The sequence below is a fragment of the Bos javanicus genome, chromosome 2 (genome assembly GCF_032452875.1).
Source record: "Bos javanicus breed banteng chromosome 2, ARS-OSU_banteng_1.0, whole genome shotgun sequence".
NCBI lineage: Eukaryota > Metazoa > Chordata > Mammalia > Artiodactyla > Bovidae > Bos > Bos javanicus.
Window position 1 is genome coordinate 24,067,178 of NC_083869.1, and position 12,049 is coordinate 24,079,226.

General features: G+C 38.5%; 1 non-coding gene across 1 annotated transcript; it reads left to right on the forward strand.

The window, feature by feature from the left end:
- Positions 1-3,231: 3,231 nt before the first annotated feature.
- On the forward strand, positions 3,232-3,304 carry TRNAG-UCC (transfer RNA glycine (anticodon UCC)). Its single transcript has one exon. It is a non-coding gene; the product is annotated as a tRNA-Gly (tRNA).
- The last annotated feature ends 8,745 nt before the right edge of the window (positions 3,305-12,049 follow it).

The window sequence follows — 12,049 nt, forward strand, 5'->3', positions numbered from 1 at the left end:
TCCATAGTTCATCAGGCACTCTATCTATCAGATCTAGGCCCTTAAATCTATTTCTCGCTTCCACTGTATAATCATAAGGGATTTGATTTAGGTCATACCTGAATGGTCTAGTGGTTTTCCCTACTTTCTTCAATTTAAGTCTGAATTTGGCAATAAGGAGTTCATGGTCTGAGCCACAGTCAGCTCCTGGTCTTGTTTTTGCTGACTGTATAGAGCTTCTCCATCTTTGGCTGCAAAGAATATAATCAATCTGATTTCGGTGTTGACTATCTGGTGATGTCTATGTATAGAGTCTTCTCTTGTGTTGTTGGAAGAGGGTGTTTGTTGTGACCAGTGCATTGTCTTGGCAAAACTCTATTAGTCTTTGCCCTGCTTCATTCCGTATTCCAAGACCAAATTTGCCTGTTACTCCAGGTGTTTCTTGACTTCCTACTTTTGCATTCCAGTCCCCTATAATGAAAAGGACATCTTTTTTGGGTGTTAGTTCTAAAAGGTCTTGTAGGTCTTCATAGAACCGTTCAACTTCAGCTTCTTCAGCGTTACTGGTTGGGGCATACCTGTCATCAAGTCAGTGTTTAAATTCAACCAATGTATCCAATACAAAGGAAAACCATAAAATCTTTAAAAATATTCAGGGTGATTTATGGGTAAAATCATGACATGAAAAATGCCATTGTCAAATAAAAGAATAAGTTATTGAAGAGTATTTATAGGCAAAGAGGTTTTGTGTTTTTATTTTTAAAAGGATATGTGTTTGGTGTGTGTATATATATATATATATATATATATCCACATATGTTCATATATGCATGGAAAACATTAGTGTATTAACAGCAATCATATCTGGGGAATGGAATTGTGTGATTTGAGAAGTGCACAGAAGAATTTATTCTCATTTAATATTCTTAAGTATTTGAATTTTTATAATAACAAATCATTATTTTAATAAATTTTAAAAAGAGCACTTCAGTGAGAACATGTAGTGTAACTATTCTGTTCTAATCTGTTTAAAGTGGGCTTTTCAAGATAACTAGCCTGGGAGACAAATCTGGGTTTCACTGTCAGTTCTGCTATAAACCAATTTAGATATAGAAATAGGCTATCCAAGAGGTAGCATTATTTCATTGCTTTAAATTTTTTCCAAATTTTTATATGTATAACTGAGTCCTTTATTGTACCCCTGAAATGAAAACAACCTTGTAAATCAACTATACTTTGATAAAGAAATATTTTTAAGTATCCAAATAATTTTAAAATATTTGTAAGTTATTAAAGAACATATATGTAACATATGTAAATTATGTGGCATGATATTATGCCTCTCCATGAATTTGTTATCCAGCACAAAATCTTCAAATTTGACATTAACCCACATTCTCCTCCCTTGCTATCCTGCCCATGTAACCATCTGCCTGAGTTTTGCATTTATCAGCCTCTCACTTTTGAAAACACATAGTTTTACACATGCCTTAGGAACACATTTTGTCTTGTTTGTTTTTGAGTGGTGGTCTCATTATAGTATGAATCTCCTGGGAATTGCTTTTCACTCAAAATTATGTTTCTAAGGCTCATCCTTATGGGTAGCTGTAGTTCACTGATTTTCACTGCTGCGTATTACTTCACTGAGTAAATAGACTATCAACATTTATTTCCTGTCATTGGATTTGGGGGATATTTCCAATTGTTTCTGCTGCTACAGAAAGTGCTGCTACGAACATTCCAAAATATGTGCAAATTTCTTGAGGATGTATATGTAGGAGTGGAATTTTGGAATCTAGGTAGATTTACAAGGAATTGCCAAATTAGTTTTAAAAGTGACTTATAAATTTACACATACTATACATCATAATATACACTGAAAATTCATGTTTTTCCATTCTCATCCTTGGCTTTGACAAGTGTTTAATCTAGTAGTAATGTTAATCGCTCAGTAGTGCCCAGCTCTGTGCAACCCTAGGGACTGTAGCCCGCCAGGCTCCTCTGTCCATGGAATTCTCCAGGAAAGAGTACTGGAGTGGATTGCCATTTCCTTCTCCAGGGGATCTTCTTGACTGAGGGATCGAACCAGGGTCTCCTGCATTGCAGGCAGATTCTTTACCATCTGAGCCACATATCAACAGTATTTCAAATGGGGTCTTAATTTCTATTTTATTTACTAAAGAAATTGCTCACTTTTTTGTATGTGATTTGGCTACCTGCATTTTTCTTTTGTAAAGCACCTGTTCATAGTTGTCTACTTACAATGCCCTTACGTTGTAAGCACTTCATAAATGTTTGTTGACTAAATGGATGAATTCTCATACAGCAAAATAAGACTTAGGAGATGTACTTGTTAATTTAAGAATGATGTTTAATCACAAAGAACTATGGGCCCTACTCCCTTCAGTTCAGCTTAGTTCAGTCGCTCGGTCGTGTCCAACTCTTTGCGACCCCATGAATTGCAGCATGCCAGGCCTCCCTGTCCATCACCAACTCCTGGAGTTCACTCAGACTCACGTCCATCGAGTCAGTGATGCCATCCAGCCATCTCATCCTCTGGCGTCCCCTTCTCCTCCTGCCCCCAATCCCTCCCAGCATCAGAGTCTTTTCCAATGACATTGTATTTTACTTTCATTGTATAGTCAATGTTATATGACTGATTGATAACTGAGGTTATTCTTTTGCATGATGGATTTTTTATTTTTAAAAGTCTTTATATGATTATGTTAAAGATGATTTTTGCATATTATCTTTGGGAAAGTTCTATTATTTACTTTTAATAGCAACAGAGGAGTTCTAAATTTTGTTCTAGTAGCTAAACAATGCAAATTGTGCTTCTGTTCTCAGAATTAAACATTTTTTCAGAAAAACATGAATATTGGATCTAATTCCAACAAACAAATTAGCAGGATTTTTTCTAACATAAAATGAATACTCTAAGTAAATAGTTTTGTGGATGTGATTTTATTCTATGTTCAAGAAAAAGTGTAAATAGCTATTCCTGTCACTGTTGTGTACTAATTCTTGTGAACAGATATGTCATTAGAAGAAAACAATATTGACAAAATTCTATCAATTACCTTTATTTTTATGATTTTTTCCTAAATATTTCCAAATTAGAAACAGGCGATTATTACATAATTCTGTCTGACAGGTGTTCCACAGAAGCATGATGAAAAAACTACCTTTCTCTAGGGAAACCAATTAAGTAAGGAAGGCATTTGACAGCAAAAATAAGAAAAAGTTGGGATTTCCTTGGTGGTCCAGTGGCTAGGACTCTGTGCTTCCAATGCAGGGGACCCGGGTTCGATACCTGGTCAGGGAGCTAGATTCCACATGCCACAACTAAATATCCTGCATTTGGCAGCTGGGACCTGGCACAGCCAAAAAAAAAAAAAAAGTCAAATAGGAGATTTACTTCTACATGTCTTCTCCAGTATGTCTCCTAAGGATGTTACGGGAATGTTCTGCTCAGGTCTCCCTCCAGAGAAAAAACTTAACCACTTAGCTGGATCGACAGAAATAATCAACAAACCATCTATAACAGAAATAAGAAAGAGTTTTATTTGAACCACACAGAGCATATAGCCCAGGAGACAGCCTCTTAGATAACTCTGAAGAACTACTCTGGAGAAACATGTTTTTTTCAGTACCGTTGTATATCTTGTCAGAACAAAGAACATCAAAGGAGTCAGTGGTACGTTCCTTAAATGTTAAAAAAAAAAAAAAAAAACAAAAGCCGATCAGCACAAACACAGCAAGTCAGTGTGGCCTTGACACCTGGAAAGGGAGTTTTATCACTGAACGAAAATCAGCATGGGCGTGCCAGGAAAGGAGGCATTTAATCTTTGTCTTCAACATGGACATTCTTCTCTGCTGATCAGTCACCTTTTTCTTTAATAATTAAAGCAGATGTTCAATGTATGTTTGATAGGCTGCAAACAGAATGTGTTAGCATAAAATTCAAGTTAACTTGTGTGTAACTCAGGATGACTTCACCATACCTCATTATGTAAGAATCTCTCATCAGCTGTAAAAAGTGCAGTTAGTCAACAAGCTCCGTCTGTGGGTGCCTTCAGACTCTGCTTCAGCCTTCAAACCAAGGCCACTCACCCAGGATAGACCTCGGTCTCTGGTTCGGCATGGTGAAGGTGCTGGCCATCTCTGCCATTAGTGGGGATCCTCACGGGCAAGCTCTGCTCTTGAGCTCCCCATTATGCTCTAAGCCAAGACCGTCAGTCCCACTGTCATAGTCTGAGGCTCTCTCCCCAGTGCTGTTTCCTCCCCAGTTCATCTCTAAATTTTGTTCTGGCTACCCCTCAATCAGCCTTTTGCCCTCCTAACTCTGTCTTGATGTCAGCTTCCCCTACTACCCACTGACACATCTTTAAGTAAAATGCTGGATAGTGGCATTTGTTTTTAGTGACATGCATATATAGTATGTAGATGACTGAAGTCCACTACAGGGAAAAATTATTAGTAACTATTTTAATTGACTTTGGATTGATAGATTAGTGATTGGGCTTTTGAAAGCAAGCAGATGTTTCCATCATATAAGACCATGGATTTGAGAAATGTATCCATAGCTTGAAAATGCTTTACATTAAAAAAAAAAAACTTTTTTACAAGTGGTAATATTATTAGTGGCTATCATTTATTGAGTACTGACTCTATGGCAGGAAATGTGCTAAGCATTTTACATACATTATCCCATTTAGCTCTAAAGGCTGATGTCTAAACAATATTAACTCATGAATTAGTTAATTGCTCTTAAGAGTTTCAGCTTTAGCCAGGAAGTACATTAGTACTAGATCTGGAAATTGCTATCCTGGCTATATAATGAATGTGTTCATTCAAATGTTAATGTACAACGGTGGATCTTGGGAACAGAAATGTTACAGTGCTCATTAGCTTAGTCCAGTAAAGTGTATACCATAGGAGTAATTATGAACTTTGTAACTACTTTATTTATTTACAGAAAGTACTATTTTCTCTAGGTGAAAAGAATCACATTTCTAACATGTGACTTGGAAAATTATGATAAATCTGTGTTTGATTTATACCATTTCCATTCATGTATTTCTTTTGAAATCTGAGTCAATGGATATGAAATAAATTTTTCTTATGTAGTGTACTACATAAGAAATGTATTCTATATATGTAGAATACTCAGAATGGCTATTCTCTTGCTCTCTGTACATTCCCTGCTTGACCAGTGCCTGGTGAACATGATTTCCCCTCCCACTGTGCCACCTATCGATCGTTCTAGAATGACTCCACCTGCTAGTTTATTAAAGGGATATGTCTGCCCTCGGGATGGTTGTGAGGGTTGTTAATCTGAGGAGATTTTAGGGACATGCCCTAGCTGGTGATTTCCCTGGTAACTGATGAGCCAACCTGACATCAATTCTGCCTGTAAATGATAGCTTCCTTATCCCCCACACCCACTAGTGAAGATGCCATGTCCTGTCTGCCATCTACAGTGGGATGTTGCTCCAGGACCTTTTGCTTCAGACGTGGGTGTGAGATCCCCTATCCAATAAACCATTGATGTCTTGGTTGCCATCTCTGGGCTCTTTCTTTGGTCTTGAGGCTGGGCAACTACAAGGCTTGCAGGCCTTCGCGATGCAGCACAATAGGGAGTATATCAAGAACAGGAAAAGTTGCCTGAGAGTGGAGTCAACACTACCAGCTCCCAAGGTGTGGATCCCTGACTATTTGGAATGAGGTTGGATTTACTCAAATGCTTTTCCTATCATTGATTTTTCTTCTTTAGCCTTTTTATATGGTGGATTATGTTGATTTTTGTTTTTTTAATGTTGAACTATCCTTGCCTATGTGGAATAAATGCCACTTGGTAATGGTATATGCTTTTTTTTTTTTAACAAATCGTTGGATTTGCTTTGCTAATATTTTATCGAGGATTTTGCATCTAAATTGTCTTTTGTTTCTTCATTGCTGCACATGGGCTTCCTCCAGCTGTGGCAAGCAGGGGCTACACTCCAGTTGGAGTACACAGGCTTCTCATTACAGTGTCTTCTTTTATTGTTCAGCACAGGCTCTGGGGTGCTTGGGCTTCAGCAGTTGTGGCACATGGGCTTAGTTGCCCTGCCTGTGCCATACAAGATCTTCCTGGACCGGTGAAACCTGTTTCCCCTGTATTGGCAGGTGGGCTTTCAACCCCTGGCCCACCAGGGAAGTTCCGCATCTAAGTTCTTGAGAGAAATTGGTGTGTAGATTGCTTTTTGTACTGTTTTTGTCTGGTTTTGGTATCAGAATAATACTGGCTTTATAAAATGATTTGGGAAGTGTCCCCTTTCCTTCTATTTTCTGGAAGAGTATATAAAACATTAATTTGTTTATGTAAAACATACATTAATTTCTTAAACATTTGATAGAATTTTCCTGTGGAACAATCTGGGCCTGGAGATTCTTTTTTGGCTTTCAGGCTACAAATTTCATGTTTAAAGAATCATGTAGATTAATTCATGCTAGTCGAGTTTTGATATTTTGTAGTTTTTCTCTGGCTGTTTTTAAAGGAAAGAGGAAAACATTAAACAAGAGAGTCACGTATAATATGCAGATTTTACTAGTAATTTGAGACATTTGCAGAGTATGAAGTATCTTCTACTCAGGATTTAACTATTATGGACTTGTTAATCATGAATCTAAACCATTGCTAAATGTAACATTGAGGGCCTTGTTTTTCTTTCTTTCATCCCAAATTTCTGATTTTATTGGTTCTCTTTTCAGATTATTGAGAGTAAATGATTCAATTTTTATGCAACTCAAACCCCAAGGTCCTTTCATACATGGAGTCTGGAAAATAGAAATATCTTCTGCTATTGAAATAATACTCCAGGTTGTTGTTGTTTTGTCACTAAGTCATGTCCGACTCTTTGCAACTTCATGGACTGTAGCCCCCCCAGGCTCCTCTGTCCATGGGCTTCCCAGGCGAGAATACTAGAGTGGGTTGCCATTTCCTTCTCCAGGGGATTTTCCCAACCCAGGGATCGAACTTGTGTCTCCTGCGTTGGTAGGTGGATTCTTTACCACTGAGCCACCAGGGCAGCCCCAACACTCTAGATAATACGTGTTTGTATTTTTACAGTTGTATTGGTCTCATATACAAATACAAATAGCAAGATAAACACACCTTCCAATGATGATGAACGTTTAAGAAAATGCATATATTCATTTTATAAACCTAGTATTCAAGAATGTTTCCTTTTTTACATCTCTGAATCATTTGGGAGTATTTCTTCTGTGTGGTCTTGATATTATAGGGTGCATTGGCTAGTGTAATGCTGGCAGCAGTAACACTATGCTGCTGCTAAGTCGCTTCAGTTGTGTCCGACTCTGTGCAATCCCATAGATGGCAGCCCACCAGGCTCCGCCATCCCTGGGATTCTCCAGGCAAGAACACTGGAGTGGGTTGCCATTTCCTTCTCCAATGCATGAAAGTGAAAAGTGAAAGTGAAGTCATTCAGTCGTGTCCAACTCTAAGCAACCCCATGGACTGCAGCCTACCAGGCTCCTCTGTCCATGGGATTTTCCAGGCAAGAGTACTGGAGTGGGTTGCCATTGCCTTCTCCAGTAACACTATAAATTGCAGTAAATCAAATTAACTTCATGACAATGCTCCTGATAAAAGTTAATCAGAGAAAAATGTAAATTTTATTTTCTTTATTGAAAAGAAAATCTTGGATTGTTTAATATGATACTTAATAGGGAAAAGGCCAGTTGTTTGAGTACATTGAGGAGTGGTAAAATCAGTCTTTTACTCTGTTCAATTAAAGATACTTGATCAAAGAATTGCAGCGTTCCCCCTTCTGAGACAAATAGGAGAATCTTCAGTTTGAATGTGTTGTTTTCACTTAAGAATCATTTTCTAAAAATTCTGAGTGTACTTATCATCGTGTTAAACAGAACACTATTGTAACTTTGTTTTGAATTCAACTGCTGCTATCTGCTGATTGGAAATTAAAAGTGCATTTAGGGTGCTTTCAAAGGCTCCCACTATTAACTTGAAGAAACATAGGTCTGAGGCAAGAATATTTTCAGCTTTTATAATAACTCACAGTAATCCATGATTTGGGACTTATATTTTTTTTTCATTATAGAAATTTAAAAGTATACACTTTAATGTGGTTTATGAAAATATCCAATTATCCATGAGCCTCCAAATGTTCTACTAAAAAAGGAACCAAATCAACTGAGTGGCAATTCAATGATACTGGGAAAGAGAAATTTAATTCCATGACCTAGGAAAGCCTCAGAGAAGGCAATGGCACCCCACTCCAGTACTCTTGCCTGGAAAATCCCATGGACAGAGGAGCCTGGTAGGCTGCAATCCATGGGGTCGCTAAGAGTCGGACACGACTGAGCGACTTCACTTTCACTTTTCACTTTCATGCATTGGAGAAGGAAATGGCAACCCACTCCAGTGTTCTTGCCTGGAGAATCCCAGGGACGGGGGAGCCTGGTGGGCTGCCAGTCTATGGGGTTGCACAGAGTCGGACACAACTGAAGCGACTTAGCAGCAGAAAAGCCTGAGGAGGGTACTTTTCTTGTCTTTTTAGGCCTAGTGCCTTTCATTAAGGCTTCTCTACAGCAGACACTCAAAAAAATACATGTTCATTAAACAGCAAATCATATTCACCTGGCTTCCGTGGTGGCTCAGACAGTAAAAAATCTGCCGACACATGTGGGAGACACAGGTTTGATCCCTGGGTTGGGAAAATCTCCTGGAGAAGGAAATGGTAACCCACTCTAGTATTCCTGCCTGGAGGATTCCATGGACAGAGGAGCCTGGCAAGCTAAAACCCATGGGGGTCACAAAGAGTCCAACACGATTAACACTTTCACTTTCATATTCAAATAGCTTCTTATTTTTTCCCAAAAGGCCTAGGTGCCTCACATACAGATGAATTATATAATACAAAAGAATACTAATGACTTTAATCAAACAGAAGGAAATGGAACAAGCAAAGAAACAAATTCAAAATAAATAAAAAAACAAGTTTGGAGGTGGTAAAACAGCCTTTGATAAACATATGGATTTGGTTTCACATGGACAGACTAAAAATACAGTGATTCATAAACATGCAATTAAGTATTATGGAGTTTTTGAATTGACCTTTTTGCATTAGGCATCTTACCCTCAGGTGAGTCAAGTATTAGCTAGGCTACTATTAGTAATCCTTAGATAATTACTGAGATTTTTGCTTTACACTATGAAAACTACATACCATCTCATAGGACTTGGACAACTATGAACATAGCTCCCTTCAAAAGTAATTTTTTCTAGATAATTGTCCAAGAAACATACTGGAGAGGAAGCTGTCCTGAACTGAAAGTTGCAGATTCCAAATGTCAGTTGCCAATTCTTATTCTCTTTCTGGGAGATCCCCTTCTTTCTGCTCCCTATCCCTCACCTGTTGCCTGCAAGGTCCTTAAAGTTGACTGCTGCCCAACCTGCTCATTTAGGGCTAGCCCTGCTATGGCTAGACGTGGGATCAGCCTCTACTTGGAGTGTGGCCAACCTCATTCCAAGTGCCATACTCCTAGGTTCACCGTCACATGACTGCTGGGGAAGAGCACTTCTCTTCATTCCAGTAGTCAGAAAGAACATAGAGCCTGGACCCGGGGGGCAGACTGTAGCCGCAGTGATGACACTGCCAATGCAGTGAGAGCTGGCTTGCCTCAGGCTAACTCTGCATCTTATGTTTGTTTGAGGCAAACCCAGGAATGCCAAGATAACCAGGGGTGTGTTGAAGCCATCATTCTTGACTGGGTCAAACTACATCTTGGAGAAAAGTATGAACAGCAGGGATTTGAGAAAGATCTATAAACACAACTTACCCAATTCAGTTCAGTTCAGTCGCTCAGTCGTGTCCGACTCTTTGTGACCCATTACAGCACGCCAGGCCTCCTGTCAATCACCAACTCCCGGAGTTTATTCAAACTCATGTCCATCAAGTCGGTGATGCCATCCAGCCATCTCATCCTCTGTCGTCCCCTTCTCCTCCTGCCCCCAATCCCTCCCAGCATCAGGGTCTTTTCCAATGAGTCAACTCTTCACATGAGGTGGCCAAAGTACTGGAGTTTCAGCTTCAGCATCATTCCCTCTAAAGAACACCCAGGACTGATCTCTAGAATGGACTGGTTGGATCTCCTTGCAGTCCAAGGGACTCTCAAGAGTCTTCTCCAACACCACAGTTCAAAAGCATCAATTCTTCAGCGCTTAGCTTTCTTCACAATTACATTTTCACAATTGTTTGATTGTATTTCCAAACACACAAAATTTTAAAAAAAAATGCATTATGTTGGATTTTGAATTTAAATTGGACCCAAAATGTAAGCATATTGGTTTAGTCTTTGGCTGATTTAAAATGTTCCTCTGGGGGATAAAACATCCACAAACAAAACTAGACCCAAACTGTTCTATAGGATTACCCTTGTATACTTTCAATCTTACGTGATTTACCACTGCAGAAAATGACTCTAGGATAAGCTCCCAGGAATAATATCCCAAATCTTACTACAAAACTGACATGAGAAAGAAACCACCACTGCTTAATAGTGCAGGGCTTCCTTAAGGGTGATGAAAATGTTTTGAAACTAGAGAGAAGTGGTGTTTGTACAGCTGTACTGGATGCCACTGAATTACTTTAAAATGGTTAGTTTTAGGTTACATGACTTTCATCTCAAGAAAAAGAAGTAAAAACAACAACAACAAAGGGAAAGAGGGAAAAATCACCACCGTGTTCTGCCACCTCTGAGCACTAAAATCTAGGAAATTGACTTTCCTGTCACATGAACACCAATGCCATTTCACAAACACGCTCCTTGCAACCATGACGCCCTCTGCAAGGCAGACAGACTTGCCATGATTCACAGCAGCATATGGGACATTGTGTAGGACTTGTTTCTTCATGTTTCTTAGTGCAGGTTTTCTAATTGCTAACACACAGGTCTGTCTTCTAGCAGCAAAGAGGACTTGAGGAAGCACAACTCATAATATGGAGATTTAGTAAACTATAGAAGGCCATTCAAGAGATGGTATGACTGTATGACTTACTACATCCTCCTTGCCATGTGGATGTCATGGATACTGACTGAGAATTTAAGCCTAAGAGAGAGGAGACCTTGGCACATTTTATCAGAAGACCAAGCAAAAGCTTGGTTTCACAACAACACCATTTCTTTGGGGGGTCATTATACTACAGTCAATATTATTTGGAGTATATACTCCATCACTTGTTAAATTGGCCTGCGTTCTTCTTCCCGGCATCACTTCCCAGGAAGTATGCTTAGCCATTGCCCTACCTTAGAGGGGGCACCAGAGATGCCACCCATGAAGATATTCACAAAATTAAATGTTTTATGTATTTTAAATGAAAATATAGCTGATTGAAAATATTAGTTTTAGGCATACAACAAAGTAATTTGTTATATATATTTTCAGATTATTTTCCATGATAGGTTATTACAAGATATTGAATAGAGTTCCCTGTGCTATACAGTAAATCCTTGTTGCTTATCTATTTTATGTGTAGTAGATCATATCTGTTAATCTCATACTCACAATTTATCCATACTTCCTTTTGCCCTTCAGTAACCATAAGTTTAGTTTCTAGTTTCTTTGGGTTTTGTATATAGATTCATCAGATTCATGTTGATGTATGGCAAAAATCACCACAATATTGTAAAGCAATTAGCCTCTAATTAAAATAATTTTAAAAATTAAAAAGTATTATTTTTATATCCTACATGTGTTATATTTTTCTCTGACTTTCTTCCCTTAGTATGATAATCTCTAGGTCCATTCATGTTGCAGCAAATAGCATTACTTCATTCTTTCTTACGGCTGAGTGATATTCCATTGCGTGTATACCACATCTTAAACCAATCATCTGTCGATGGGTACTTGGGTTTTTTTCATATCTTGGATACTGTAAATGGTGCTGCTATGAACATTGGGGTGCATGTATCTTTTCAAATTAGAGAATTAGAGTTTTCTCTGGATGTATGCCTGGGATTGGGATTGCTAGATAATATGGTAGCT